The following is a 27780-nucleotide window of genomic DNA, read 5'->3' as shown; positions in this document are numbered from 1 at the left end:
ACACATATTTGCACCAATCCATTTGGGTACGTATAACTGTATTTGTCCTTCAAATGTCAGTTTGGTGGGTTTCAGGTTTTGTGGGGAGTGAATGCAGACACACTCAGATTAAAAAGAATCACTAACTTTTAAATGTTCTAACTGGTTTTGTGGGGAGTGAATGCAGACACACACAGATTAAAAAGAATCACTAACTTTTAAATGTTCTAACTAGTTTTGCCTGTTGGACTCCAAAAAAGAATTTGATTTTTCATTTGATATAAGGTGTGTGCAAGACATTCCTTTATAATACTGATGCCAAAAATAAGCATTCAGATTCTATGGGCCAATTATGCCACTGCAAACAGACATGAACACATACAGCTAATCTACAAAGTGTGGCCTATGACAACATGCAGTTCTTCACACACAAAAAAGTAGCACACAGGAAGGTCAAAAATACACAGACAGGTCAAGGAATACTGGGGCCCTCTGAAGCCTGACTCCAGTCTAGAAGAACAGGATGATTTTAAAGTAAAGGATCCTACTTGAGCCTTAGTGCTTGGGTTTTGCCGTTTGCATCTAAAACCTTCCTTTGCAAACTTCCTAGAGGAAATACTGAAAAAACCACTACCTCAGCAGAGCTGTTAACTGTAAGAATACTGCCTGCTTAGTTACTCAACGTTTATTCCTCTTCTACATTAACATCACTAGATAGAAATTCAGTCACTGGGCAGAATCTATATAGAAAAATCCTTGCTTTGGGGAGATGGCGAAGTGACGCATCAAACAATTATCCGTGTGTTTAATTTTGTGTTTTCATAAACAAGCTGGAGACTTTTCACTCATGCAGTAGAAACAGAGCCAATGGCCATACAGTCCCCGAGAAGAACCAGGATTATCTGCTTTATGATGGGTGTATGCAAGACTCCTCTAGCAGCAGACAGACTTTCACTAATTACAGACACACATTGACCTACAATGTAACCTCTCTCTTTGTAACTCCCCAGCTAAGGAGGTGATGAAACCTACAGAACCTCAGAGCGTTTCTTCCTTCGTAACTAGCTCCCCTTTAAAAAACCCAGTTCAGCAAGGTTTGGAGGGAAGGTGAAATTCTAATACCCTCTCCTTTGCCCTTTTACACTAACATTCCTGGAGGACTCCCAGAGTCAAAGCACCACAATTCCAATGAGGCTGGGTCCACACTTAAAAGTTAAATTGATCTAGCTACATTGCTCAGGGGCATGGAAATCCCAACCGCTAAGCAATGTAGTTAAGCTGACCTACACACCGGTGTAGAAAATGCTAGGTCAATGCAAGAATTCTTCCATCAACCTAGCTACTGCCTCTCAGGGAGAACCCCTCACGTTCCTTTTGTGAGTGTCTACACTTAAGTGCTACAGTGGCACAGCTGTGCCTCTGTAGTGTTTCACGTGTAGACAAGCCCTAGGCCCCTGCTCTGAAATACTCCATTGGAAAGAAAAATGCCCCCCTTTTGATTTAGAGTACACAGACCCTTCCTACAATGCACACAAAGCCTCTTCTCTCTACACACACACACACACACACACACGTGCCTATTCCCTAAACCCTCCCTGCATACCATATACACGTATATACATATAGGTATAAGGCTAACAGCTGGAGTGGCACAGACTCCACCTTCAGACAGGCCTTTGGAGTAGGGAAGTTTGGGGGTTTTTGTGTTTGTTTGTTTTATTTGCCATCAGTGAAGTCCGGCTCATTTCCCATCAGAATTCCTGAGCTCCTGGTGGGTCATGCTGGACTTGTAATGCAATTTTAATGTAGATTTCTGCATGTGAATAACTGAGTAGCAATAAGTGTAGCTGTCACTCATTCTGTGAAAACCACTGGATAACTGGGTCAGTGCAGATGGGGATGAAGATCTGGAAAGCTAGGAACTAAATATGCCAGGAGAATGTGAGAGATCAGGAAATGAAGATAACCCTTACCAACTTCATTGTCAGACAATGAGGGAATAAGAGGGGAGGAAGAAAAAGGTCTGTACAAACTCATGGAAGGACTAGTGCTGTAATATCAATATAGATATATACACACACTCCTAATGTGCATGACAGCACACACCCTCAGCACCACATAAATCTTTCAACCCTTAGTCAAAGGCAGACAGAGGGTGAGCTCAAAGGCAACTCCCAGAAAACCTGGCATCAGGAAAACAGTATCAGAGTAGAGTTGTTTGTAATCATGTGATATAGCTCTTATTTGCTGCTGAGCCATCTGTTACCCAAGACTAAATGTGTGCTTCAATCACTGTGTGAGACTTGGAGATAGCTAGTAAGACTTCTACTTTGACTAAAAGTCAAGAATCACAGATGGTGGTGGTGGTGTTGCCAAATTTCCACAACACTTTCTAGCAGCCAATCCATTGCTGCCCTTTCACACCCAGAATACCAGAAAATTTAGGCAGAAATCAGATCTTAATTCCTGCCTCACTTGGAACTATGCGTTGGTTTGGATGTCCCTGCAATCTCTCCCAGCGCAGGCTTGCTGGCTGCACATGCAGGAGCGTTTTAGGTCTAGACATATGGCTGGATTCGACCCAGTTCACTTTCTTTGTGTAGAGGAAAGGAAGGTACAGGAGATTATTTCCTGGTTACACTAAATGCCTGACACAACCATTCTGTCAGGTAGATAATATAAAGAGATGATCTGAGGCAAGCAGGCTTACTAAGAAGGTTCTACAGAAGCAGGGATTGGTAACTATAGCCCTGTTCTTTCAAATGGTGTTTCCACTAATGGCATTTGGACCAACAGGGCCTTCAGGCTATTCTTAGGTGCCGAGTACGGATACTCAGGGCAGGAAGAGCAATGCTCCTTTACCTTGTCAGTACCTCTCCAGAGTCTTCTCCCACCCTAGCTGCCCCAGTGCAGGGAACATCATGAACCAACTGCATTATGGTTGGCGGTACTCATGGGTTACCAGTATCTGAGTTATTAGGCTGAACTGTGTACTCCACGCAATACAGATGCTCTTTCTCCAGCACAATGTGGGGATACTGTCTCAGGCACTGTGCTGAGGGTTTGCTGCCTCCCCATTCACAGACATCACCTGTTCAAAGATGTGGTGAAGTGTTCTGTCATCATGCTGTTCTTGGATTAAATTTCCCGCTCTAGGAGGGCTTTGAGATCCATGGCAGGTGTTTCATGTGTCTCCCTGGCTGGCCCTGGTCCCCAGTATGTCCCCACCTGGGGGGGTCTTCAGAGTCCCCCAGGCCCACAGGCTGGGGTCTGTCACATGCCTCAGCTGCAGCACTGGTCAGTTCATTAGGATTTCCTGAAAGGAGGACCAATCTCAGCTAATTATCACAGGGCATGCTAATTCAGTAGCTAGCGCTACTGTAACTGAGTCAGCGTGAGTCTCCACTGTCAGTTCCAGTCATCTACTGGGATACGGCTTCATGTCTTCATGTACACACTGCAAGCACTGAAAATTCTCCATCAGCTGCACTGCATCTGACAACAACTCAGGGCAATGCTGGAGCACCCACTCCCAGCCCATTACTGATGGTATGGATACAAATTGCTCAGGACCAACTCTGCAACTTGGGCTCCTTTGGGTGAAGCCGCCACCACCAGCAATGCTCTTTTAAGGATTGCGCCACTACCCAGGGAAATGCCCTCCTGGGGTACATCTCAGCTTTCAAGTGCTGCCGATGTGTCGCTACTCTGATATCTAGGTAATGTAAAATGGCGGCATTCATCCAAAAGTCTCTAGTCTGTTCTGGATTATGGTTATGGTAGGCCAGCTGTGCCAGTCCCATCAGGTATGGTGCTAAAATCAATGTCCAATGCTCCGGAAGCTATTGAGAGGCCAGCACTACCCTCTCAAAGATGGTGAGGAATGCTTCTGGATTGACCTTGGGGCCCATCTTGATTAATTTTACCGGCACAGAAGTGCCTCTGGTGAACTAGGCCCTGTTGGGCCTCCCTGTGGAGGGGCTGGGAGTCTTAGCTATTGCAGAAGGCCTCTCTGGAGTTCTTGCTGCTAGGAAACTAATTTAGATGGACTTCTTTCGTATGGCATTTGAAAAGCAATGAGCTGGATTATAATTGAATTTTAAGATTCTAAAGCCATTTTAATGCTTCTGGGGTAGTTAGCTGGTTACCCCTTGTACCATCATTCTAAGCATGAATGGGGCAATAGTCTGTGATGAATCTCATGATTTTGTACCTCACTACCATTTGGTGATGCTTTGATTTTCCACTTGTGGAGGAAATATCCACCACCTTCATGTGTTGTCCAAATGCAGCTGAGTGCAGTCCACTGCTTACAGGGAAAGCAGAATCTTGGGACTTCTTTCATTGGATCTTCATTTAGATGGACAATATAGGCCAAAGGTGTTAACAGAAACCACTTGCTGTCCAACATTAACAGTGTTGAACAAGGTTTGGTATACAGGGGCCCCTGCCTGCTTAGTTCCATGGCAAACACACCCCTAAAAATCTAAAGTTTTAATTAAAGATACAGAAAAGAAAGAAAACCAGCTAAAAGCATTTGAAATGTAAAGTATTAGGTAAGGGTTTCATTTTAACAACATCCCTTGTTCCCTTTCCCTTTAGCTTGAGAGTTTCAGAAGGAAAAAAACCTTGTTTCACAGTTGGCAAAATCTTGACTTCAGCACTGAGCATGAATCATGTTCAGTAATGGAGCAGTGCAATGGCTAGATCAATGGCTGGAGCTGAGCTGCGCTATTGTCTGGTCGTTGCCTTCGCCATCTCCCTTCTAGGGATATAGCATCATGGAGACAGTCTGTGCTAGAAGGAAATTCTATTCAGCACGGTCTTCACAGCAAACGGGAAAAGAGAAAAAGTATTTGAGATGACATGGAACTGCTATTGTTGTTGCCGCTGCTGCTGAAGTCTAATCTCAATTCATCTCAGGTGGTGTTTGGGATTCAATTGGAGCTGGTAGGGGTGGGGATGTCAACTGGGTTCCTCCCTCTGGCTCGATCTGGTGAGGGCATCCCTCAGGATTAGGATGAAAAAAGTCTGCTAGTCCAAGGAGACAGTGAGGGTTGCAGCCACGACAGTTAAGCCTTTTCCAGTAGCTCTTCTTCCATCTTTTCCCCACAAAGTCTCTCTCTTTTAAGGACCACAAAAGGGAATGATGGGCAGAACAGCTCATTCCCGCATAATTTTGTCCACCAATTAGGCCTAATATCTGACATGCCAACTTTGGTTCATGAATTTCCAGTTTCACATCTTGTTTTTACCAAGCATGATTTCAACACAGTCCTTGACATGTATCAGCAGGCCCTTTTTCTCTGGACTAATCCAGTTTCTCTGTCTAGTTCTTTTGAACTTGTTCATAACATTCATTACTGAACCCAACTTGATCTACTTTCCATCAACATTTGTTATTATAGGTTATTGTAACTTCTTCTGAACTTTCACATACTTTTTATAACTGAGTTCACAATTACAGTAAATTTGTCGGCCCAGTTATCACAACAGGCCATTAGACACTCTCTAGTCCACCTGGTGCCAGGAGAGGTAAGTGGCTTCAAGCAGTTTGTAGCTACCAAGGGGCTTTATTTCCTAAAAAAACAATCGCTGCAATGCTTCTCAGAGAATGTCTGAGGAGCAACCAGCTGATCACATAGGGGGTTGTGCAGCAGGGACTGGTGAAAGAGAGCATTACCAGACAAGCTTTATTTCCATAAAAGCAAAAAACCATCTGACTCCATGGAGCTGACCTCTCAGTAGCAGGTGTCAGTTCTGCTGTCAGTGTGACTCAGCATGCACTCCCCTCAGCCCTGAGGTTAGTATCACAGACAAACAGGACTACATAAATCCACACTGAAATTTGCAGGCTTTATGCAGTTCTGTAGTTGCTGCTAAGTCTCTTCTATTGGATACTTGAAACATGGAAATAGATCAGAGATTGAGAGATCGGCTGTGAAACCAGAACAGTCTGAGCAGTGCTTAATTTGCGCCAGGGCTTGCAAAGGTTGAGTCCCGGCACCTCTAGGCTTGGCAGTTCATAGCCATGGCATCTCTGGGCTTGCTGCATCAGTTATGAAAGTAAACAAATTGCTTCAGCCCCTGCACCTCTTTCATTACAAATGAAGCACTGAGTCCGAGTGGCATCCTGACCCAAACACACCCCACCATCTAACACAACCAAACAGCCTGTTTATTTTAGCTTTTTAGACTGCAAGTATCACTGTGGCATTTCAAAGCTGATTTAAACCTACCAATAACCAAACAGCCCCTCTGTCTTTACTAGTATTATATTTACTAATAGCCTTACCAAAGTTAGAACTGGAAATTACCTATAGATCATCCAGTCCATCTGCTGCAGCCAGTGGAGAATTGTTTTCTAACACATTTTTTCTTGGGCTTTAGGCAGCCTAGCTTTAAAATTCCTCCCAAACTGGGACTTCTACCTCTTCCCTAAATTTTCCTTTCCTGGTTTCATCTTTAAAAACCTTGTTATACTCCCATGTATCACACTAACTAATTTGTCTCCTAGTAGTTTACACCCTTCATGTGTTTGTAAGTTCAAGCTTGCCCTAACCTCCCTAGAGTGGTCTCCTGGGGACAACATATTTATCATTTTTAATCTCTCCTCTTAACCCAGTTCCTGCAAACCCAAGGTCATTTTTGTTGCTCCTCTCTGAACTCCCTCCGGGTTGTTAATTTTAAATTATTTCTGCATTGATGAGATATGAGCCCCCTCACATAAGCCCACCTCCTCAAACGTTTAGAAGAGTCTTTTAGTTGTTTTAAGATCAAGTTAGTAATGAGCTGCCAATAATTGCCAGCAGACAAAGATCCCAGATCACCAACATTTAAAGAAACTCAAACAGCATCCTCAAACGTCAGTGTTTTACTGGGAATGAGCTGCTCAGAAACATATGCAAAATTCCAGGTGTGGTCATAGCAGAGCTGGACAGAGTGCCACAGTGAATGGGGAGAACCACAGTAGTATAAAGAACGAGGAGTACCTGTGGCACCTTAGAGACTAAAAAATGTATTTGGGCATAAGCTTTTGTGGGCTAAAACCCACTTCATCAGATGCATGCAGTGGAAAATACAGTAGGAAGATATATATATACACACAGAGAACATGAAAAAATGGGTTCTGCCATACCAAATCTAACGAGACTAATCAATTAAAGTGGGCTATTAGCAACAGGAGAGGGAAAAAAAAACTTTTGTAGTGATAATCAGGATGGCCCATTTCTAACAGTTGACAAGAAGGTGTGAGTAACAGTAGGAGAAAAATTAGCATGCACCTTCTTGTCAACTGTTAGAAATGGGCCATCCTGATTATCACTACAAAAGCTTATGCCCAAATAAATTTGTTAGTCTCTAAGATGCCACATGTACTTCTCGTTCTTTTTGCTGATACAGACTAACACAGCTACCACTCTGAAACCTGCCACAGTAGTATAGTAAACAAAGGAGCCAAGCCTCTGACTAGTATCTCATATCAATCTTTAAAGCATTGTATTTGTAAAGTGCCAAGCATACTAATGGTGTTGTACAAATAATAACTAATAGAGAGAATTTCTTGGGAGGACAGATGATACAGACCTTGAGGTGGAGTGGGATGGGTATGTGCTGCTGTAGCAGATATTTTTCTCACTGTATTTTGCTGCTGTTGAAGTATTTTATGATTGTAAACCGCTATCGTCAGGGCAATAAAGCCTGTGTTCTTTTTTGTATTTTAATTGAAATTAATAAATAAGAGAAAGATCTCCAATTTCAGACACAAGCCAACCCAGGACATACAATTCCTTCCCCAGCCAAAGGGCAATATCCTGACGCAGGGTGAAGACACCTGGATGCCTACAAAAATGGGGTTTGCTTTATTACTTCTCATGAATTTAATGACAGAGGCTGAAAATCCTCTGCTAAACCCCCTGTCCTTTAAATTTGATGTCTATAATCCCCAAACAGTGGGAAACAAATATTTATCTTATTAACAAGACTGGAATTACTTTTATTAGTTATGTCCACATTCACCAAACTGTCCCAAGTCAGACTGGTTTGAATTAGTTGTTAATGATGAACACAGCCACCATGTCCCTGAATTTCAGGCTACATCACTGACTCAGAAAGGATAGAGTGGAACTGGAGAAGATTCAGAGAAGGGCAACAAAGATAATCAAGGGTATGGGAACAACTTGCATACGAAGAGACTAAAAAAAGATTAGGGTTGTTCAGCTTAGAAAAGAAACGACTAAGGACAGATACGATAAAGGTTTATAAAATCATGAATAGTGTAGAACAAGTGAATAAAGAGGTGTTATTTACCTCTTCCCACAATACAAAAATGAGGGGTCATTCAATGAAATTAACAGATAATAGGTTTAATACAAACAAGAAGTAGTACTTTTTCAAACTTCGCACAATTAACCCGTGGAACTCATTGCCAAGGAAGGTTGTGAAGGTCAAAAGTATAACTGGGTTTAAAAAAAAAGAACCAGATAAGTTCACTGAGGATTGGTCCAATCAGTGGCTATTCGCCAAGAGGGTCAAGGATGCAACCCCATGCTTGGGGTGACGTTAAACCACTGACTGCCAGAAGGCAGGAAGGGAAGATGGGGTGGATCACTCCAACTGCCCTGTTCTGTACACTCCCCTTGAAGCTCTGGTACTGGCCACTGTTAGAGACAGGATACTGGGCTAGATGGACTATTGGGTTGACCCAATATAGCAGCTCTTACGTTCTTACTAAAGCAGATGTGCAGAAGCGCCTGTGTATCTAACCTCACAGTGTGCAGTACAGGGGCCAGATCCCAAGCATGGCAGGACTGTCCCCAGAAAAGCACTTCTTCATTTTAAAATCGATTCCTTGGATGAAAACTTGAGTGTGTCAGAGAACTCCAAAAACGTGATCCTGGGCCCTCTGGCCCCAGCAATCTCTGACATCCATATTCCATTACTTAATGATCTTTCTACTTCTATGCGAAATTATAGCAAGAAATGTTTAAATGTATGCACTGTAAAGGGAGGCTCCATTTGGGCAAATTTATGTAATTACAAAAAATTGGCTGAAAAAGCCAAATATAATTCTGAGTTAACTCTGGTGAAGTTAGTTGGTGCTCACCATCCAGCACTAGCCCCAAGGGACATATTAGATGACCTCACAGGCCTTTTCCATCACTAATTTCTAGAATGAGGAAGAGCTGCATAACTGCCTTTTTCAGTGAGTAGCAGAGTAATGGTCCAAACCTAGCCAGTAACACCTGCCCCACCTTTCAGGGGTTCTGCACAATGGCAAGTTCTTAGTGGCTGCTTTTTTGTTTTATAAACCACAATGACACTCAGGATTCTCTAATTGGGAGCTGGAAAGCATGCTGCAGCTCTGACAGAAAAGGGAATGTGGAGGATGAGGTGATTGGTTTATTTTTATGAATATCATAATAATCCAAGCAGAAACACTGAGATGTATATCTTGCCTGACTGCAAGCAGTTAAATCAAAGGAAGCTTTTAGGAAGAAACAAATAGGAAATGAAACAATGACAGAGATAAGGTACCACCAGAGAGAATACCAAGTTTCCTTAAGACAGGTACGGACAAACTTTTTGGCCTGAGGGCCCCATTGGGTTTCCGAAATTGTATGGAGGACTGGTTAGGGGAGGCTGTGCCTCCCCAAAGAGCCAGGCGTGGCCCGGCCCCTGACCCCATCTGATCCCCCCCCCACTTCTTGCCCCCTTATGGCCCCCCCGGAACCTCTGCCTCATCCATCCCTCCCTGTCCCCGATCGCCCCTGGAACACCTGCCCCTGACTGCCCCCCCACCCCATCCAACCCCCCTCTCCTTCCTGACTGCCCCCCCCCGGAGCCTTGCCCCCATTCAACGCCCCTGTTCCCCACCCCGACAGCCACCCTGAACTCCCCTGCCCTCTATCCAACCCCCCTTGCTCCCTGCCCCCTTACTGCGCTGCCTGGAGCACCGGTGGCAGGCAGCACTACAGCTGTGCCACCCAGAGCACCAGGACAGGCAGCCATGCTGCCCAGCTGGAGCCAGCCACGCCACCATGCAGTACAGAGCACCGGGTCAGGCTGCGGCTCTGCACCTGCGCTGCCCGGCAAGAACTTGCAGCCCCGCCGCCCAGAGCATTGCACCGGTGGCGCAGTGAGCTGAGCCTATGGGGGAGGGGGAACAGCAGGGGAGGGGCCGGGGGCTAGCCTCCTGGGCCAGGAGCTCAGGGGCCGGGCAGGAGGGTCCTGCCCGGATGTGGCCCGCGGGCCGTAATTTGCCCACCTCTGCCTTAAGGGAACAATAGGGGATTTATTAACTCGGAAACACCCACCTGCTGGGTTCCAGCCAGGCTAGCAGGTTTACTTATCCCGGGCTTGAACCTAAGATCAAAAGGGCACTAAACCGTTAAAGACTCCATTCTAGAGAGGAAGTGGGAGAAGGGGGTGAGTGCGCAGCAAGGACTGGAGGTGAATCTTTGTCAGACAGATATTGATGTGATGCTGAAAGGGCTGTGTCTCTCTCCTAGTGCAGGAGTAGCGATGTCTGGGCTGAGTGAAACTTACCTAAACTTTATTCTTTTCTTGCAAGTTTTGGGTAAGGTGTACAGGCCTTTTGTTGTTTTATCCCTTTTCTCTGCTTGCTGTGTACCTGTGGTTGAATAAATAATATTTGGTTTTGAAGTATCTTTAATTAGCCACTGGTCACAGCCTACCAAAGGAAAAGGGCTTACAGATGTCAAACATAGCTGGACCTATCATAGCCTCACGTAAGCAGGGGTGCTGCAGCCCAGAGACTGAGTCTATGGCCTGGTCTACAGTGAAGAGCGGGGGCAGAGATCAATCTAAGTTACGCAACTTCAGCTACGTGAATAACATAGTTGAAGTCGATGTATTTAGATCTACTCACTGCAGTGTCTTCACTGCGGTGAGTCGACTGCTGACGCTCCCCCGTCGACTCCACCTGCGCCTCTCGCTGTGGTGGAGTACCGGAGTCAACGGGAGAGTGCTCGGCAGTCGATTTATCGCATCTAGACTACACACAATCAATCGACCCCTGCTGCATCGATTGCTGCCCATCAATCCAGCAGGTAATGTAGACGAGCCCTAGGAGTGGTAGAACTACATGGTTCCACCCAGAGATGGGTGAAGATAATAAAACCTGTCACCAAAGGGGTGTAATTCCAAAGGACATAAAGAGATCTAATGATCAGCTTGTCCTGTAACTGTGACAAGGACTTATAACCTGAATGTAGCACCTTCTCTTTGAGATGTTCTTTTTCTCCATAACTGGGAGGCACTAATGAAGCTTGACTCTGATGGAGTTTGAGAGCAGCGTGTGGGAGGAAGACAATGATCAGGTAGACAGAAGCACCACAGACAGAAGTGGTATGACGGATAGAAGATGCAAACAATGAAGCATTTCTCTCTCATATTACTCAGCTGAAAGTGGATTTGGTGCCAACCAAGTTTCAGGATGACCTTCCATATTGATATTCTACTTCTGCTAATTCCCAGCAGACACATACACATGACTTTTCTTCCTACTTATTTTAAGCATGTCCAGCCGATAGCAGCAACAAGTCCTGACAGGCAGTAAATTCCCATGTGATTATTGCAGTCTTAAGCAAACTGAAGTACCTAGAAGTTCCAGTGTGCTCCATGTGGGCTGGAACTACCAGGAATGTTCAATCCGTCTCATTTTATTGCTTGCAGAAAAATGTATCCCCACATCAAATTAAGTGACACCAGCTCCATTAGCACGTTAAGTTCATGTCATTGCAACATTATACTCATATGTGACACAATGATTACTTGCAAAAGATGGTATATACATTCAATTAAAAGGAGCACAAATTATTATAAAGCAGTATTCCATTTAGGCAAAGTTACTTGCATAGCAAGGGCTAAAGTTTCAAATATGTTGTCTAAATTGTGCCAGCAAAAACAAGTGTGCCCATTGTTTTATGGATTAAGAGGCCTCTGCACACACAGCGTGAGTAACTATGCATCTAATCTCTGTTCACATCTGTAGTTCCCTAATCTAGGTGCACATTTTGTTCAGGTGTAAATTAGGTACCTAAACTCGAAAACACTGTGGATGTGTATTATATATGGAGACCTGTATGTATGTATGGGTGTGTGACTGCACAGTTTGATAATCCATTTAATTAGTTCACTGTTTGATTAAATGTCTTACAGCTCTAATTCTCTTTTACAGGGCACATAGAAAGATAATTGTCCAGAGCAGCTGTAATCTCCTCAACCTGGGCAGCTGCTTCTGAGTTGTGGACTTTGTGAGTCCCATTTAGAGAGAAAAATGAGGGTAGTATGGATAGTTTATACTCCCAAAAATATTATAAAGTAATATACAAGGTCTGCATTAAACCAACTGCCCAGAAATGCAGAACTGGTTCTGGAACTCCATCCTCATCCAGCTGCTGTGCCTTGCTATTTCAGTTAATTAGTATAGGAAATTACTATACCTGCCCAAAGGAGCCCAGAATAGCTGCCTTCCCCAGTCACAATGGGTGGAATTTCAGCCTTAATGTAATGCAAAGGCTCCTCATTAGAGTATTAGCCAAGAACTTTTAAAATTCATTTGTTATTTTATTAACAGCTGCAGGAGGAAGATATATATCTAGCACATACATTAAAAAAATATACATCTGCATATTTCCCAGGACGCCACAAGAATATCCTACTCTCTCAGAGCTGCATCCATCATTCACAGTAGCTAGCAAGTCTTTAACAAAGCAGCCCAGAAGAACTGGGCTTTCAAAGGAACCCAAAAAGCCAGAACCAAAAATTGGCAACAGATATGAAAGCAACAGAGAGCAGCTTTAAAAACATCATCTTGTTGCCTGATTGGAACCTAAAAGCAGCAGTATTGTGTTCTGAGCATCAGTCCCTCATGGGGAAGTGAAGGGCATTCCAGAAGCTCAATAAAGAGATCTGGGTGACCTATAAACAAAGCAGGATGAGAACTGAGGCAGGAGATACATACATAACCATAAGAAGATGAAAATGAACAAATGTCTTGCAGATCTCATCGTAATGCAGTGCAGCCACCCTGGTTCTGGGCCTTGCAGACTGGACACATGAGCATAAACTATTCAGAAGGCCTGCAAATCATACAGGGAGAAAGCTAAAACCCCATGTCTGGGTTTCTAGCTCAATATCTTCTAGGAAAGAGTTCAAATCTATGAAAAATCCAGGTCTCCTGAAAAACAGTGTCAGACACTCCCCCAGTGCAGCACTGTTAGTGGGAAACAGCCAGAATGATGGAACATTACAGACAGAAACAAGCTGATCCGGGGGACGGTGGGGGGGTCCCCGCATTGTATTGCCCAGTGTTTTGTCCAGTCAATTCTACCTATACTAAGAACTATACAATGTAAACATTTGATATTTAATTGTAAACTTAAAGTCACTCTCTAATTTCCCTAAAGGCCAAAGATACTGAATATGTTCAACCACAGGAGTAATTTTTCTATGGATTTTGGTATTTGTACTGATATTTACATTTGGAACTTTTAAAAAATAAATAAATTTAAAAGTGATATTGCAAGTGACAGGTCTTGAACCAGGAGGAAATTCCACAGTAAAACACATCTGAATCAAGATTTTCCTGCTATTTAGGACCCATTTCCCCCTCATTAACGTAATCCCATTCCCTCCTTGTCAAATCCTGAATAATCTCTCACCCCTTTCACTGTTTACAAACTTCCAATAATTGTGAACTTTTATGTTCCCTTAGTTGTCACTTATCCAACTGACACAATTTAGCTCTTTTGATCTTTCCTCATAAATCAATCCCTCCAGCCCCTTAATCACTTTTTTTACTCTTCTCTGAACTCCCTCCAGTAATGATGTGATCATAATCCTCAAAAAGGAGAGGCTTTGGCTTTAGTTCTTCCCCACAAACGCACGCAAATTCTCAGGCATTTCACAAGCTTCATGCATACTGCTGTCACCAGCTGCCAAGCAATAGACCATGACACTGAAACAAAGATGGAATTGTCTCAAACATCAGCAATGCCAGAAACAGAATGGCAAACAAATGCAACACAATACAAACTAAAACAATAAAGTGATCAACCTTAACCTTGTCAACAGGATACAGTGCATCAGATGTAAAGGCTAGATTCAGAACACAGACTAAAAGCTGCTTGCTGGAGTTTTTGCAGAAGCTGGGGTGATAGCCCCCGTGTCCTGAACAACTGCAATTAATGTAACAATCAGCATCATTATATTCACTCTGAAGTTCAAAATGGATCTTGTAAACTATTCCATGTCCTTATCTAACTTCTTGTGCAGTGTTGTTGTGAGCTGTTTAATAGCTACCATGTTCCATCCTGTGGTGGCTGCATTTCACTGGTGAATGGCATGACCCCTGCATATACTGCTAAAGTGCTTGGCAATCCTCCAAAAGTGGAGATGGAGATGCTATTAGTATTATTATGCATTTTTTGCATGAGTAGCACTCGAAGGCCCCAATCAGGATCAGGGCCACATTGTGCTAGGTATAGCACGTAAACACAGGAAGACAGACACTGCTCTAAAGAAAAGTGTGTTACCTTTTCCATAACTTTTCGAGATGTGTTGCTCATGTCCATTCCATATTAGGTGTGTGTGCTCGCCACATGCACTGGTGCCAGAAGTTTTTCCCTCAGCAATATCCATAGGGGAGTGGCTCTGGCGCCCTCTGGAGTGCCACCGGCTCCCCCCAACCTCAGTTCCTTCTTGCCGGAAATGGTGGGGAATGAGGGCAGGTTGTGGAATGGACATGAGCAACACATTTTGAAGAACACCAGTTACAGAAAAGGTAATCGTCTTTTCTTCTTCGAGTGCTTGCTCAGGTCCATTCCATATTAGGTGACTCCAAAGCAGTACCCCTGGAGGTGAGTAGGAGTTCATGGACGTGTAAATTACAACACAGCACTGCTGAACCCAGCGTCCTCCCTGGCCTGCTGAGTGATGGCATAATGAGCTGTGAACATGTGGCCAGAGGACCACATCACCGCTCTACAGATATCCTGGATAGGGATGTGTGCCAGGAAGGTTGCCTAAGACACCTACACTCTAGTCGAGTGGGCTCTGACAATCGGCAGTAGCAGAACCCCTGCCAGGTCATAACAGGTCCTTATGCACGAGGTGATCCAATTGGAAATCCTCTGCGAGGACTCCGGAAGGCCCTTCCTCCTGTCCGCTGTAGCGATAAAGAGTTGAGTTGATTTACAGAAGGGCTTGGTATGTTCTAAGTAAAGTGCCGAACCAATGCTGGCGAGATTGCCAGAGCAATCATGACAACCTGCGCTTTGTCTCTCTTGATCTTTGCCAGGTCCCTGCTGATGAGTAGAACTGGAGGGAACGCGTACATCAGGCTCCCTGACCATGACAGGAGGAAGGCATAGGAGAGGGAGCCCTTGCTCAGACCTTGCCAAGAACAAAACCGATGGCATTTCCTGTTCTGTCTGGTAGCGAACAGATCCACTTGGGGAGGTCACCAAGATGCGCACCTCAGACGAGGTCTGAGGCGTCCAACACTAACTCGATGGACTGAAGGGGGTTGTAGAACAGAACCCCCTCCAGGACTGTCCTGCGGTTGGTCCACCATCTTAGCAAGGTAAGTATCGCCTTGGGAATGGTAATGATCTTTTCCAGGGGGTCTCGGGACTGGGAATAGACCATTCCCAGCCATTGTTGCAGGGGTCGCATCCAGAGCCTGACATGGTGGACCATGTAAGTGCACACTGCCATGTGACCCAGCAGGCGCAGACAGACCCTGGCTGTAGTCAGAGGCAATGCAGAGACTTTCGTGATGAGGTTTGTCAATGTGTGGAACCTTTCCAATGGCAGGAACGTCCTGGCGCAGGTCGAGTTGAAGACCGCTCTGATGAACTCTATCCTCTGCACCGGCAGTAACGTCGACTTTTTGTCGTTTACCAGCAGGTCCAGAGAGTGGCATGTGGCTTGAAGCACCGCGACATAACTTTCGACTTGAGACCTGGAGCCGCCCTTGACGAGCCAGTCGTTGAGGTACGGGTAGATCTGGATATCCCAGCACCTGAGGTAAACCACTACCACCGACATGCACTTGATAAACACTCTTGGTGCTGTCGCCAGGCCGAACAGGAGGACTGCAAACTTGTAGTGGTGGGGCCCCACCGTAAACTGGAGGAAGTGTCTGTGTCCTTGAAAGATCGCTATGTGGAAGTATGTGTCCTTCAAGTCAAGGGCAGCATACCAGTCTCTGGGATCCAGGGAGGGGATAATATAGAGGCCAGGGAAACCATGTGAAACTTTAACCTCTTTAGGTACTTCTTGAGGTCTCGCAGGTCAAGGATGGGCCGCAGACTGCCCTTGGGATTAAAAAGTACCGGGAATAGAACCCCTTGTTCCTGTACTCAAGAGGAACTTCTTCCACCACACCCAGCTGTAGCAACCCTTTTACCTCCTGGTGAGGAGACTCTCGTGAGAGGGGTCCCTGAAGAGGGACAGGGAAGGCAGGTGGGAAGGGGGACTATAAAGGAAATGGAGGATATAACCCTGCTCCACTGTGCTGAGGACCCATCGGTCGGAATTTATAGCTGTCCAAACAGGGAGGAAAAAGGAAAGGGGGTTGGTTTCAACCACAGGTCATTAGTGATTTTAGAAACCCCTTCCCAAAGGGGTAGGACCATCCTGGCAGCAGCCGAGGAGCAGAGAACATCAAACAGAATCCGAGGGCTCGTCCAGTTCCTTTACCTGAAGCCCCAGGTTGGAAGCGACCCTCTTCAAAACTTCCTGGTGCGCTTTAGCGTCATCTTGAGGAAGTGGATATGGGGACCCCGTGATAGCCTCATTTGGCACTCACATTGCTGCAGCGCACCTGCATTCAGGAAGTTCTGGAATTTTCCTCCATAGCACATTTGGTAGTGAGTACAGAAAAAGACTTAAATTAAAAACTCTTAGGAGTGACTGCAACTTGGGACTTAAAAAGGAAATTAGCCTCAGGCTCTCAACTTCTCTGTTCATAGACATGTTGCCTGACTCCTCTTCTTACTACAGCAATAAGGTAGCTGCACTACAGTGTTGGTTGAGGAAGTACTTTTATTGTAAGCCCTTAAATTCCCTTGGCTTTGCAAAGTTTCCACACAGATCATTTTATGCAATGAAATTACAATAGGTCTCATGAATATCAGAAATGACTGTACTCCACTCCAAACAACCATGCCCCATCTGGATCCACTGTCTACATAACCCATTTTCCTCTTGTACAGAGCACACACAGATTCTTCCTGGAATTCACACTTCCTCACACATCGTATGATGGATAGGAGCTGCCCAATGTGACGAGATAGTACTACACAGCTCAGAGTGCTGCATTTCAGAAATTAAAAGGTGCCCCCTTAAAGGCAGAAGAGAGAGGGGGCCTTCTTTTGGGCACAAAGCACTATGCCCAGCAGGTCACTGGCTGAAAGCACATACCGAAAACTGTTCTCTGAGCAGAGAAGACATGGAGCCCATCAAAGCAGGAGAGGAAACAGAAAATGCTGACAGACACAAAAAGATAGGAATCACAGCAGCAGCCTCAGTGCTAGTTTAATGGCCACTAGTGATGCGTCTCCATGGCAGCAAAGACTGCAATGAAACTGCTGCCTAGAAATTATAGGTCTGATCATGGGAGGACTCTCAACAACAACTGCTTCAGCTGCAGCAGTCTGGCTCCTTCCATTTTGTATTTCTAAATGATGGTCTCAAAATAAATGGAACTAAACTCCCATTGTTAGAAATCCGGCCCTCGCAAAACAGGACTGGCCCCTGAAAGCCTCACAAATTATCACTGCAGAGCAAGGCACAATGCAGAACACCAGCGAGCAGGGCTCCTTGTAGCCCAAAAGTCACTGTGACAAAAACCTCTGCAGCACACTCAGGATATTCAGGGAGCCAAGGAGTTTAAATGAAAACTTGTGGTTTTTTTCCCCAGCCTGAGTGCTCAGGCTGTCACAACGGTTCAGGCAGTTCCACTCTGGAAATCTACACTGGCTCGATTTGCATACATGAGAAAATCCTCTGCTTTCTGATGAGAATACCATTTTACTACTGGAATAAGTATCATCATATAACTAATTTTGGGCTCACTGGAACATGCACATCTCAGATGTGTTTATCTGGACAGGGTCAATCACTGCAGAAAGAGCAGCTAACATTGTTGTTGCTATGTGACATTTGCTGCCCCTACACCTCCTGAAGATTTCACTGAGGGAGGGCTGGGATGCAGCTGTTCTCTCAGGCAAAACATGCATTAGTTACTTATGTCACTGATGCAGACAGCCTTAGGTATATTCCAGCTCCAACAAAGTGATGAGGAGTATCACCACTATGGAAAGGAAGAAATACACTTGGGGCCTCCCTCATAGAGCTGGGTGAAATGTTTTGACCATAACCTGGTGAAAATGCAGATGTGGCAACAGTAAAACATTTTGTAAATGTGTCCGCTTCACTTTTCCCAGCCAGTTGAGGTCAGGTTGCCAGATCAATCTTTTCAGACTTGCCAGTCCAACACTCTGTCCGTATCCACTCTGTCTTCTCATACACAATCTATCCATCTCTTGGTCATCCTCCCGTTCTCTGCCCACAAACTCTAGTCTCAAATGCCTCCTTATCAGGATTCTCTTCATCCATCCTTTGCATGTGCCCATGCCATCACAGCCTCCTCTCTTGCAACTCTTCTCCAACACCACAAATCTTGGTCTCACTCCTGATGACATCATTCCAGATGTAGTCCAGCAACATTGCCCCTCTGATTGCTTTCAAACATCTCATTTAAATGGCTTCAAGTCTTCTCAAGTGCTTCTCTTTGGTTGTCCTGATCCCTAATCCCTGATCATGATGATTCATGATCTGATTAGCTTCACTGGATTTTCTGGATCAAAAAGAAAAAAACCCTAAAAATTCTGGGGGGTGGAGAGGGGGGAAATCTAAACACTTTGTTTCAACATTTTTGAGATGAATTGTTTAGGTTTTTCTATTCAAAATTAGTTTTTGTTTCAAAATTTAAATTTTATTTTTAAAAACTGAAAAACATTAAAAATGCTTGAAATCCAAAACGTAATGTTTCATTTCAGGTGGAACAAAATGCTTTGTTTGATCTGATACAAAAATTTGTTACTTTTCAATTTCTCAAATACACCTCTTCCCTGATATAACATGAATTCGCCCACCAGAGCGCTGCTCTACCATGTTATATCCAGCAGCGGGGCTCGGGCAGAGATTTAAAGGGCCCAGGACTCCCCGCAGCGGCCAGAGCCCGGGGCTCTTTAAATCACCACTGGAGCCCTGCTGCTGGTACCCCGGGGCGCCGGCAGTGGGGTTTGGCCAGCGCTTTAAAGGGCCTGGGGATACGCTACCCCGCTGCTACCCCGATATGTGGTTTCACCTATAATGCGGTACGATGTTTTGGCGCCCGAGGACCGCGTTATATCGGGGTAGAGATGTATTTCTAAAAACTTCATTTTCAGTTCAACCGAAACTGTTTTGTTTTGTTTAATTTTTCAGAATTACCAGTGAAACACAAAAACTTGTTATTCACCAAGCTCTATTCCCTCCTAACAGGGCCCGAAGCTCCCTGGGCTCTGATTAATATGGAAATTAGAAATAAGCAGCAGCAGGACCTAGCAGAAATGCTGCTGAACGTGCTGTGCCTTAACTCTATTCTTCAGTCAGATTTATGAGACCTCAGTCCCAGACAGGAATTGATCTGCTCAGGCCCTGGAGCTCCTTTTATCTGAGCCTGCTGGGCTCTGATTGGCTGCTTCTGTGCAGCCTTTCTAGACAGGCCTAGAAGACCCATCTCCGCTGGGGCAGGGTGTAGTAGGACTGAAAGGCCTCAGTAGGAGGGCTTGAAGAGCCAGATACACCCCATCACAGTGGAGAAATCACTAGAGTCAAATACTGCAAAGCTGTCTGTTCCCCTGAGCCTGCCATGCTGAAAGAGGAAACCAAAAAAACCGGTTACCCACCTTTTCATAACTGATTCTTCAAGATGCGTTGCGCATGTACATTCTAATATAGGGTGTGCACGTGCCCACAAACACAGCCGTCGGAGACTTTTGCCATAGCGGTATCCATAGGGTTGGCTGTGGCGCCCTCTGGAGTGCCACACTGATGCAGCGGTATATCAGGTGTCATCGGCCCTACATGCTCTAAGTTCCTTCTTGCCGACAACACCAACAGAAGAGCAGGAGGGTGGGTAATGGAATGGACATGAGCAACACATCTCAAAGAATAACCGTTATGAAAAGGTGAGTAACCTTTTTTTCTTCATCGAGTGCTTGCTCATGTCCATTCCATTGTAGGTGACTCACAAGCAGAATCCTCGGAGGTGGGCTCAGAGTTCACAGTCTCACAGATTGGAGCACTGCTCTGCCAAAGGCAGTGTCATCTTGAGCTTGCTGGATCAGCACATAATGCAATGCAAACGTGTGGACAGACGACCAGCTCGCGGCCTGACAGATTTCTTGGATCGACCCCTGAGCAAGGAAGGATGCTGATGACGCCTGCGCCCTATTCAAGTGAGCCATCATGATCGCTGGCCGGGGCACCTTCGCCAGCTCATAACAGTAGTGGATGCAGACCGTGATCCAAGGCAAGATCCTCTAGGCAGACACTGGGCAACCCGTCATCCTGTCTGCGACAGCAACATACAACTGCATTGATATACAGAACAGCTTTGTTCTATCTGTATAGAAGGCCAGTGCCCATCTGATCTCCAAGGTATGCAGCCTGTGTTCCTCATCCGTCGCATGAGGCTTTAGACAAAGGACCAGCAAGTATATGTTTTGACCAGTATGAAACAGGGAGACAACCTTGGGCAGAAAAGCTGGGTACGGACACAGCTGGAGCTTGTCCTTATAGACAACCACACAAGGCGGCTTCGATGTGAGCACCCTGATCTCGGACAAGGAGACCTTTCAAAAGAGAAGCAGGAAGCCAAGGGGGGGGGGGGAAGGGGGAGGGATAGCTCAGTGGTTTGAGCATTGATCTGCTAAACCCAGGGTTGTGAGTTCAGTCCTTAAGGGGGCCACTTAGGGATCTGGGGCAAAATCAGTACTTGGTCCTGCTAGTGAAGGCAGAGGGCTGGCCTCGATGACCTTTCGGGGTCCCTTCCAGCTCTAATGAGATAGGTATATCTCCATATTATAAGGGTTCGACAGGGGGACCCATGAACCTTGACAGGCCAAGATTCAGGTCCCAATGGGGGACCAGGTCCCAGACATGGGGTAAAGGCACTCCAAACCTTTTAGGAACCACGCCGTCATGGGATGGGCAAAGACCAACCTGCCTTGAAACGGAGGGTGGAACGCTGAAATGGCCACCAGGTGTACCCTGACTGAAGATAGCAACAGGCCCTGGATCTTAAGGTGCAGGAAATAGTCGAGGATGTCCTGCAGCGGAGCCTCTCCAGCACAAATGTGTTGATTCAAGGCCCAACATGTGAACCGATTCCACTTCGCCACATAGGTAGCGCCGATGGAGGGTTTCCTGCTGCCCAGCAGGACCTGATGGACACCAACAGAGCACTCCCGTTTGTTCATACTTAGCCACACAGTAGCCAAGCTGTCAAGTGCAGCGTCACCAAGTTCAGATGCAGCAGATTGCCATGGTTCTGGGACAGCAGATCCGGCCGAAGAGGCAACTCAGCGGGCTAGCTGCCAAAAGACTCAGCAGCATGCCGAACCAGTCTTGACAAGGCCAACACCTTTTGCTTCACCTTTAGCAGGACCTTGTACTGGACCATCCAAATTCATCTTAAAGAACATTGCTCATAGGCAGTCCCATATCAGACAAAGTCAGCCACATGACCCATTAGGTATAAACAATATCCTTGTTTATAGGGGTGTAGCCCAACCAGATTGCAAGGCCATTCACGGTGTGCATAGATCGAAGACAAAATTGGTTCACTCTGTGTTCATTCCAAATGTGAACTCTGGTGACTGTATGAAGCCTGGCATCTCTTAGACTCATTTGGCACATGCACAGATGCTAAATAGCGTGAGGGGCTGGTGCTTTAGCACAGGCAGTCTTGGGCAATGAACATATGCCTTTTAAACAGTGTCGTCAAAGCCTCACGGCCAAGCTCCATTACAGCAGACATTTGGCTCCTGATCCAATTTCTAGCCCAGGAAAAGCCGTGGAAAGACCAGAGTCTCCTAAGCTAAGATGACAAAAGACCCAAATGAACATATCACAGCATTGATATGAGGTGTTATTTGGAATGAAAATCTAGGAATGATTGTGGCTTTGAGAATATTAGCTGTCTCTCTTTCACTGCACAGTATATATTGTGCCTATGTAAATTGCAAGAGATTTCCTCATACAGCTCCTTACTCACTAAAATATAAGTCCTACTTCACTCCTGCTGGAACCCACGTAGAACTCTTCTTACACACACACACTCTCCAACGCAACAGAACTTCTCAAGCTTTGTGGACAGAGGAATTATGAGGGGAAAAGCCTACAGAAGACAGTAATTAGGCCACTGGAGCTAATTCCCACATAATTATCCCAGAGTGCCTATGTAACCAAGGAGGAAAGTGTGTCAGACTTCAGCAAAGCTGTGTTTTCAGCATCTTATGGAATGCATCCCTAAGCCTCTATGCAATTAACTGCCTAAAAAATGCTGAGCAGGTAGAATTAAATAGCTATAACAAATCAAGTGCATTGACTTACTCTACCCTCACCTAAGAAGTTGAACTGCTTAGAACTCAAAATTCTGTAGTTTGTCTACAATTTTATTTTAGAACCTCAAGACATATTTGCTTCAATGAAGGGACAAAACAAAGTGTTTGATAATGCCAAAGGGAATGAAAATACACAGTCTCAAAAAACATCCCTCTAGAACTTTCTGACCCAGGCCTTAACACCTGTGGTTGAAACCAACTGTAATCTGAAGAGAGCCTGAGATATAAGCCCTTGTATCAGAAGACCAGTGTGAGGCCCGAACTAAAGTAGTGGTCAAGCCTTGCTAATATAAAGCAAAGTTAGCAAGAGACAGGCTGTGAGCAGGTTACAGAACCTGGCAAGAATAGGGCTGATATTGCAAAAAAACACACATTCCTAAGAGGTACTAGGCACAGGACACGCACACAAACACATTCCAGAAGGGTGATACCAGAATCCCGATACCAAGTATGGTACAAACACACCCCAAAGATAATGAGAACACACTGACCCCTCCTCAAGATACGGTCAGGACGACAGTGTGATGGATAGAGATGTTTCGATCGAACCAACATGTACATGGTAATGGGTTGTAACAAACGATGCCAGGGGGCAGTAACTAACCACGTCAGAGGGGCAATCTGTAACTTGTTTGTATTGATGTATAAAATGAAGCCTCAAAGGGAGTGTGTCTGGCTGGCCTAGGGGATAGTTGAAAGTCCTGCCACTAACTGAGCTAATCCATTGCAACAGCATACATGTGTTAGTGTATCTGTAACCAATGAGCCGTCCAAGGCATTAGGACCATGCTTCATTGACAATAAACCGGACCACTTTCCTTCGAACAGGCCTGTGGTTATTGGGCAGTTCGATCAAGGTCTGCTGCACCAACTATCTGTGCAGAGCTAGGACAGCACACAAAGAGAACACACATATGAAGCCAACATCTGACCACACTGGCCAACTGCTGATCTGGTAAGTAAGCGAGCTGCCCTCTGTAGGAATCGCAATCTAACAAGGCAGAAAACTACATGTTAGGGAATCCCCTTAACTGCTTCCTGAAAATCCCCCCCGAGTTTAATAAACTATGGATGTCAAAGTACAGACCACAAAGGTCAGGTAGACAGGCCTTAACCTTTGCTCCATGGAGTCAAGGAAAGACCTACATCATTTTGTATCCATTTCCATAGTAGCTTTGGTGTATAAACAATATCACCATCATGATTCAGGGCCTGACCCAATGCCCACTGAAAACAATAGAAGTATTTCCATTTACTTCAGAGGACTTTGAATCAGGTACTTGGGCTCCTGTACAGGAAATAATGGCTGAACCTGCTACTGTCCACTATTAAGAAACATTTTTTTTTCAGCAACGAAGCCTGCACACAGACACTACGGTGATCAGACTTCTATCAGACATGTGAAACACATAATACATCTTCAAGAAAGAGAACAAGTTATCACTGAAATAAATCTGGCACTTGTATAAAAATGAAGTCCATCTTAATATGGCCAGCATGTAAAAATGTGTGTCCATAGCATAGGCCTAATGCTACAAGAAAATGCTAACCCAAGTAGTTGATTTCAATGGCACTAGTCATAGAATCACAGAATCAGAGATTTGTAGGACTGGAAGGAACCTCGAGAGGTCATCTAGTCCAGTTCCCGGCAGTCACAGCAGGACTATGTTTAGTCACATAAGTAAGGATTGCAGGGTTAGTCCCTATTGCACCAAGTAAGTAATCCATCATCTCCTCTCTTGGAGACAGTGTAAATATCCATGTACTATACGGAGCTGCTTTACCTTCAGACGATATACCCCCTAATTAATGGCTCTTCTCAGTCTCAGCATAAAAGGTCCTGCCCTACTTTTAAAAAGAGAGACACAGTGCGAGTCTCAGTCTATCGGGTGCTCATTTGCAGATTCATCAGGAGTTAAAGAATGACAGGGATTTGTGTTTTATAATGGGTAGATTTCTTTCTCCTAATGAAACTTTCATAAATAAATCCACCAAACCTGACATTTCTTTGCTCTGGTATAATCTGACACATGAAGGGAAAATGCCCTTTGTTTAAATTCAGCAACAATAAAAACCTGCACCTGATCAGCCTTGTTCTCACATTGCAGTTACAGCTAAAGGGAAGATGTTATGATCTCCTGGTTGTTTTCAACTCTAATCCCATACTGTGCTCTCTTCGGTTGTTATACATCTCATAAATTTATTACTACTGTCATGTTAATTATGGTAGGGCCTAAGGACCAACCAAGAATGAGACCCATTGTGCTGGACCCTGTACAGAATATCAGACAGTCCTTGCCCCAGAGAACTTACAGTCTAAATAGACAAGACAGGGTAGAACACACATGCAGTAAGAAGTGTGCGATGACAGCAAATAGCAGGTTCGAGTCAGTTTTGGGGGTGATGGTTTTTGTTTTAGGTGGGTTTAGTTAGGAAGAGATAAGCTAAAATAATATAAAAGTGAAGAGAGAGGGAACACTGAAAGAAAACACTGGGGGACGAGGCAGAAAGAAATTGTAAGAGAGGCAAGAGATCCTGGAAATTCCCCAGCAGAAGTACATGGGCAAGAAAAGTGAAACACAGTTTTAAAGGGAGACCACTTTTCCAAGCAAGGAGATCATTCCATAGCCAGAAGTAAGAAGGGAAAGAGGCACTGCCCAGACTAATGATTCTGACCAAACCCAGGACTCACAGAGGTGATGAAGTCAGGCGAAGGGAAGAGCATTCAGGAGTTTGTTGTTTCCTATGATCTGTAACTCTGGGGCTGTTTAAAAAGTAGAAATTTGTTTGGTAAGCCTCTGTTCTTTGTCTTATTGCCATGTGGTCGCTGAAGGATATAACTAGGAAACCAGAGCCCACACAGGTAGGTGGAGTCCGGGGGGATGAATGTTTCTAAATAACAAGGTGACTTGGGAGGGCTCTGGCAGAAGGAGTACTGCAGAAAGGGATCTGGGGGTCATAGTGGATCACAAGCTCAATATGAGTCAACAGTGTAACACTGTTGCAAAAAGAGCAAACATCATTCTGGGATGTATTAGCAGTAGTGTTGTAAGTAAGACATGAGAAGTAATTCTTCTGCTCTACTCCACACTGTTGTGGCCTCATCTGGAATAGTGTGCCCAGTTGTGGGCACCACATTTCAGGAAAGATGTGGACAAACTGGAGAAATTCCAAAGAATACAACAAAAATGATTAAAGGTCTAGAAAACATGACCTATGAGGGAAAATTGAAAAAACTGGGTTTGTTTACTCTGGAGAAGAGAAGACCGAGGGGACATGATGACAGTTTTCAAGTACATAAAAAGTTGTTATAAGGAGGAGGGAGAAAAATTGTTCTCGTTAACCTCTGAGGATAGGACAAGAAGCAATGGGCATAAATTGCAGCCAGGGCAGTTTAGGTTGCTCAAAACTTCCCATCAGGGTGGTGAAGCACTGGAATCAATTGCCGAGGGAGATTGTGGAATCTCCATCATTGGAGATTTTTAGAAGCAGGTTGGACAAACACGTGTCAGGGATAGTCTAGATAATACTTAGTTCTGCCTCGAGTGCAGGGTGGACTAGAAGACCTCTCTAGGTCCCTCCCAGTCCTACAATTCTATGATTCTAAATAACCAGACTACAGGGTCACAAGGCCCAAAGCTAGAACAGTTATTAGCCATTACCCAGACACCAAGAGTTTAGTCGCATGCAATTGGATCCAATCACATAGATGGGTGCCAGAGAACAGGACAGGGCCAGATTTTAACAGTCCCCAGGAGGGACTGATCTGAGTTAAGGTGAACAATTCCTCACCCAGCTGGATCCTTTATGAACCAGACATAATTTTTCCACTTTTTCTTCCCCAGTAATACTGTGAATGTTTTCACTTCAGTGAAGACTTATTCATCTCTGAATAGGTGTAATTCCACATTAGGAGGAAGATGCATAGCAATCCTTTGTGCTCACTGAGGTATAGGAATATTCCATGGTGATTCATATATTCTAAAACCACAAGAGACCACTGTCATCATCTAGTCTGAACTTCTTGTACAGCACAGACCACCAGACTGCTCCAAAATAATTCCTCCAAAATATCTTTTAGAAAAACATCTGATCTTGATTTAAATATTCTCACTGATAGAGAATCCACCATGACTCTTGGTAAATTGTTCCAATGGTTAATTACACTCACTGTCAAAAATGAAAGCCTTATTCCAGTCTGAATTTCTCTAGCTTCAACTTCAGCCTTAGATTGTTAGACCTTTCTCTGCTACACTAAAGAGCCCATTATTAAATATGTGTTCCCTGCATTTACAAACTGCAATTAAGTCACCCCTAAACCTTCTCTTTGTTAAACTTAATAGATTGAGCTCTTTTCATCACTCTTGTGGCTCTTCTCTGAATCCTTATCCTGCAATTTATCAAAATCCTTCTTGAATTGTGAGCACCAGAACTGAACACATTATTCCAGTAGCGGTCACACCAGTGTCAAATAAAAATGGAAAATAACTTCTCTACTCCTATTTGAGATTCCCCCATTTATGCACCCTATGATCACATTAGTTCTTTTGGCCACAGCATCACACTGGGAGCTTATGTTCAGCAGATTATCCACCACAACCCCCGAATCTTTTTCAGAGACACTGCTTCTCAGGATAGACTCCCCCATCCAGTAAGTATGGCCTACATCTTTGTTCCCAGATGTATAGCTTTCCATTTTACCATATTAAAATGCATGTTGTTTGGTTGCACCCATTTTACCAAGCAATCTAGATTGCTCTGAATCAACTGTGCAGTGTTTGCTATGATAAGTTACAAAACAGCATTTTAACAGAGGATATGGAAATACTTACAGAAGCAGCCATAAAATCAACTAGCCTTTCAAACCAGGGTATTTGTAGCTCCCATTTGAAAATAACTAAGGTAATAATTACTACTGAGCTGAGAAAGTTTCTATAACTGAAGCAATTTAATTAGTACAAAGTAAAAACAGAGAGGTTAAAGGGCAGGCTAGCAGAAAGTTTACAATGAGTCTCTAGACAGGTGTCCTTTTAGCCTTTGATGGGAGTACATGGCACAGGAAAGAATTCTGTATGTCTCTCAGAAAATACATAGA

The 27780-nt window shown here is 44.6% G+C and overlaps 1 protein-coding gene across 5 annotated transcripts in view; it reads right to left on the bottom strand.

Annotated features, from left to right (window-relative positions):
- TTC28 (tetratricopeptide repeat domain 28) overlaps positions 1–27780 on the bottom strand; it is a 435889-nt gene that overhangs the window by 239853 nt on the left and 168256 nt on the right. For 2 of the 5 annotated variants that reach the window (XM_034791359.1, XM_034791358.1), the window contains exon 2: positions 10525–10609. The exons of the other annotated variants lie outside the window; for them this stretch is intronic. The gene's annotated coding sequence lies outside the window, so the exon portion shown is untranslated. The remainder of the gene's footprint in view (positions 1–10524; positions 10610–27780) is intronic. 5 annotated transcript variants of the gene reach the window in all.

The sequence above is a fragment of the Trachemys scripta genome, chromosome 15 (assembly GCF_013100865.1).
Source record: "Trachemys scripta elegans isolate TJP31775 chromosome 15, CAS_Tse_1.0, whole genome shotgun sequence".
NCBI classification, from domain to species: Eukaryota; Metazoa; Chordata; order Testudines; family Emydidae; genus Trachemys; species Trachemys scripta.
The sequence above is the reverse complement of the archived record's forward strand: the minus strand, read 5'-3'. Positions and strand labels throughout refer to the sequence as shown.